The sequence below is a fragment of the Hordeum vulgare genome, chromosome 6H, assembly GCF_904849725.1.
Source record: "Hordeum vulgare subsp. vulgare chromosome 6H, MorexV3_pseudomolecules_assembly, whole genome shotgun sequence".
In the NCBI taxonomy this organism is placed as follows: domain Eukaryota; kingdom Viridiplantae; phylum Streptophyta; class Magnoliopsida; order Poales; family Poaceae; genus Hordeum; species Hordeum vulgare.
In genome coordinates, this window is record NC_058523.1 from 97795691 (window position 1) to 97800998 (window position 5308).

A 5308-nucleotide genomic window follows, 5' to 3' on the forward strand; every position below is an offset into this window, starting at 1 on the left:
TAATATAGAAGTTCTCGAAATCGCCTGAAACTTTTTTTTTATTTTTCTGAAGGAAATAAGAAATACTAGAGCGAAGAACCACCGTAGGGGAGCTACTTGTGGGCCACAAGCTAATAGGGTGCCCCCCAGGCATGTCATGATAGCTTGTGGGCCCACGTGGCTCCGGCTGCCATGATTCCAACGCTGACAAATCCTATAAATCCAAAACCTCCGAAATTAAGAGAGACTCTCCGGTCCGCCGCCGCAACTCTCTGTATCAAATAAAAACCCATCTCGAGCCTTTTGAGTACACCGTCGGAGGGGGAAATCATCTACGGTGGCCATCTTCATCATCCCGGCGAAGGGCATGATGAGGAGGGAGTAGTTCACCCTCGAGGCTGAGGGTATGTAACAGTAGCTATGTGTTTTATCTCTCTCCGTTTTGTTCTTAAGATGTCATGATCTTGATGTTTCACGGGCTTTGTTAATATAGTTGGATCATATGGTGTTCGTCCCTTGCTATCTTTACATCATCATTGGATTCACATGATTGCCTATGGATCATGTTCAATTGCCTAAATACAATGAAAATTTGTGCCACGTGGTTTTTATGTTGTCTATGATATACTTTACAGGTAAATTCACTAGTACACATGATGCATTGAAGTTGCTTATGTTTTACACTAAAATTGTCTCAACTAGAACCAAAATTGCTTTTTAGAAAATTCATTGAAATATATCCATATGGGATCTTGTTTTAAAGATCTCGTCGTGAGAAATCTAACGGTGAAAACAAATCTTCGTTCTCATGCTCGGTTCAAAAGTTATAGCTTCTTGACAAAAAATACTATGGAATAAATTGAGATGAAATCAACACATGCATACATGGAATCCTTAGTGACCATCCATCACATGACAACGTCACGTACGTCGCGAGGTGGAAGGAGGCCTTTTTCTTAGCAGTTTGTCGTGCAGCTGATGCATAAGCATCGGACGGCTCGCAGGCCTGCGGTCAACGCTCTGGAATAGTGCAACTGCACTTTGAAGTATTTGGTTCTTTTATTTTATACATGAGTTATATTCCCTCCTAAGCACGTTCATTTTCCTTGTAACATAGTCAATTTTCTCTTAAAAAGAATGGTAACCACATCCATAACCATAAAGGCAAGAATTCGTTCATGCATACATAGTAACATATTGTTTTAGTAAAAACGTATGTGATTTTATTAACAAAATTTCAAATTATTATTATGTGATTTTTAAATTTATGTAAACTCTCGTTATTAGGGTATATACCGAAACCATACCAAAATAATTTGGTATATACTGAAATCGAATTGTGTCTTAATTTATCAAAGTATTGATATCATATGAACGGGAAAACCATATAAAGCGAACCATTGCCAAATAAACCGAAGACACAGAGTTAGTATGAATGCGAGGCTCGGTGGATCTCCATTCTGGCTGAAGAATGAGGGGCACATCATTCTCGCGATCGGAATGTCATGGCACATGCCCATTCCTTCCGCTTTCAAGGCGGTGAAGAATGAGTGATTCCGAACGGGTCATTTTTCTTTTCTGTTTCTGGACAGGATTTTTTTTTTGGTACAGCTTATAAATTACATTTTAAAAAAATTGACAACTGACAGTAGATTTTTATATGAGCATTTCGGATGCTTAGCGAGAATTCAAGGAGATCAGAGTCGAACTCTGGTTACTGGGTACAGCACTGCCAACCCAACCATTGGGCAATGGCCCTGTCCTCACAATTTGAAATAATATTAGTAGATCCATAGTGGAGACGTACAAGTATACACAGAATTTTCTGCTTGTTTTTTGCAACGTCTAAATATGTTTTTATTTTTTTGAAAAAAAATAAAGGATGCACCATAACTTCACACTCGCCGGCCACTCAGCTTCAGGGCGTTCAAGCACGGACAGGTTCGGAGCGAATAATTTTGTCTGTGACATGACAACCCGGCAAGAGCCAAGATCCGTGGGGTTGATCCAAACGACAGTGAAGACGTTCGTTCGAACTCTCTAAAAATCTGTCATTCGGATTTTCTTATTTTAAAAAAAATGAATGTTGACTAGTTTATAAAGCTTCATGGCTTTTTTTTTAAATCAAAAACTTATTTATGAATTTCAAAAAAGTCCTTGAGTTTAAAAATTCAGTAATTTCAGAAATGTTAAACACTCTGAAAAAAACATGTATTTCAAAAAGGTTCACAAAATCAAAATATGTTCACGAATTCAAAAAAAAGCTTGCGAGGTTGTAAAATGTACATGACTTTATAGAAAATGTTTCGCACATTTGGAAAAAATATTTGCCATTTTGAAAATTTGTTCTGCGATTTGGAAAAACATTCAAGATTTCAAAAATGTTCGCAAATTTGACCAATATTTACGAAATAGAAAGGAGAAGAAAAAAAATAAAAGAAAAAGAAAGAAAACAAATAGAGCTGGCCGTGTGGGGAATCGATGGGAGAGAGCGTAGATGGCTGGATGATTGAGGACGGAAGGAGGTGGAAGGAGAAGCGAGTGGGCAAACCAACCTGTGGTTGGATGATTAGAGGGATAGTGGTATCCTCAGCACACCAGAGTTCAAATCCTGTTGCTTACGTTATTTCTGGATTTATTTCAGAATTTCCGGCGATGCGCTTTCAGTGAGAGAAGACGTTTCCGTCTTACGACGAGGCGCCTACGGTGACTTCGTAAATTTCAAGATGATATGCCGGCTCAGTCTCTCGGAGGTGCTCATAGGGATAGGGTATACGTGTGTAAATTCATAGGGATGAGTGTATGCGTGTGTATATAAATGCTTGCGTCTGTATTGTGTCAAAAAAAAGAAGTGAGTGGAACAAGTGAGAGGTGAGACAAAGGGAGCTGGCCATTCAGTTTAAGAGTGTTTTTTTTATGAATATGCTTTATTGAACAATGATAATCAAGAGAGAGTGCAAGATGGATACAATCCGGGGTTACATAAAAAATAAAGTCACTAGATGACTCATAAGATCTAGCTAGAATATGTGTCGTGACATTCGACAAGCGAGTTACATGACTAAAGCGAACAGACGAGAAGATCGACGACGTCAACTCCTTGATATCAGCCGTGATGAGGCCCATCGGCGAGCGATCAACCGTCGAAGCATTGGTTCTATGGATAATGGACAAACAGTCTGGAAAAGGACCCTTGAAAATCCTTCATGACAGGTGAGAGCTACGGCACAACGTAGCGCTAGTGCTTCAGCTAATTCTGGGGAGGTAGCCTAGTCGTCATGCTCGTGACAAGCAAACAAGCAATCTCCGATGTGGTTCTTAGTTACGACGCCAATTCCCATTTGTCGAGGTTCCTTGAAGAGTGCAGCATCCACATTAACCGCCACTGCATATGCCGGCGGAGGAATCCATTTAACATGACATACTGGGGTATCACAGCTAGAGGCAATTGGAGTCCTAGCACAATTCTACACAATGAAGTCAACATAAGCCAAAGCTTTCTCAGCCACTCTGCGGGGATGCATACTGATCATTGTTTCTTGCATCATTACGGTTGTCCCTAACGTGCCAAATTGCTACTACCAAAGCCGTGGCCTCAAGAGTGGTCGCACGCTGAATGAAATCAAATATCCACTACTTGGGATGAACAAAACCTTTACGACATAGATGAAAGCCTAAAGTCTGCTTCACTACTCACCATGCCTCGCGTGCAAAATGGCAAAACAGAAAGAGATGCTCTATCTGGTCCTCTCTGCTGCAGAAAAAACATGCCCTTGCATTTGAAACATGTCGTCGTAGCAACTTGATGTCCGTCGGCAGACAATCGTGGGCCATTCTCTAGAGAACGATCTTTATCTTCCCTGGAGCATTGACCTTCCAAAGAGCTTGACAACTTTTCTCTTCAACACTAAAGTCTGACTACACACCATGGCCATGAGAATTAAGAATAGCATGAAATTTCTCAGACTTGGCCAAGTTATATGCTGATATGACTGAGTAGGATCCAAATCGATCATGAGGCCAAGTAACAAAATCATCCAACAGACGCATACTTAGTGGTATCTGTAACACTATCTCACGAAAAACACTTCGGACCACCCCCTCGTCCCAGGATTTTCGATCAACACTAAGGAGGAAATCCACTGTCACTCCCGCTGGAATAGGGACCAGAGTATGAAAAGACCCCGCTCGGTGGCCTGGAATCCAATTATGATCCAACATCTTAATTTTATTTCCTGTACCAGCCATCCAACTCAATCCCTTTGAAACCAGATCTCGGCAAAACAAAATGCTACACCATGTAAAGGATGCTGCCCTAGGACAAGTTGCATCCATAAAATCACAACCCGGAAAGTATCTGCCCTTAGGGAGCTTACCGCACAACGATGATGGATGAGTCACTAAGCACCACCTCTCCTTCCCCAGCATTGCTTGGTTAAAGATTACAAAATCACGAAATCCCATACCGCCAAGGGATTTCTGAGTGGATAGCCATTCCCAACTACACCAATGCATCTTTTTTTGACCATCCTCAATGCCCCACCAATAGTCGGCAATGGACTTTCTCATCTTGTCACACGTTGGCACTGGAACGTGGAAGTAGCTCATAACATAAGTTGGTATGGATTGTACAACCACTTTCAAGCGTACCTCCTTACTGGGCCTAGACAAGGGGTGGCCAATCCACCCATGTATGCTCTTCCACGGCAAGAAATTAAAAGAACCACAGACAACTCGACATATCTCAGTAGGCATACCAAGGTATGTGTCTTGTAGTACTTCATTGTGAACTGGCAATATATGCTTAACTTCTTGTTTAACACCGAGTGAACACCTACACTAGTAGAAAACAAGGCTACCGTTCGGCCCTGGCCAGCCCATTAGTCCCGGTTCTTCAAGAACCGGGACCAACGGGGGGTATTAGACCTGGTTCGTGAGCCCAGGGGGCCGGCCGGGGCCTCGTGGGCATTGGTCCCGATTCGTGTGGAACCATTTGTCCCGGTTCGAGCCACGAACCGGGACCAATGGTCCTCGTTGCTGGCCCACAGCCATTGGTCCCGGTTCGTGGCTTGAACTGGGACAGAAGGGTTGGCTTTAGTCCCGGTTCATGCCATGAACCGGGACAAATAACTTGTCTACATATACCCACCGCCGTGGCAGAACACTCCACAGTGCTCTGTTTTTGTCAAGCCGACGAGGGGAGGGCATTTGGGTGCTCTAGTTCACCTCCTATGCACATGAGGTGTTCGATGAAATGCCCGAGCCACACTAGTTAAGCTTTCTCCTCTCGAAACTCGACCTCTGAGCTCCATTTTTAACGAGATTTGTC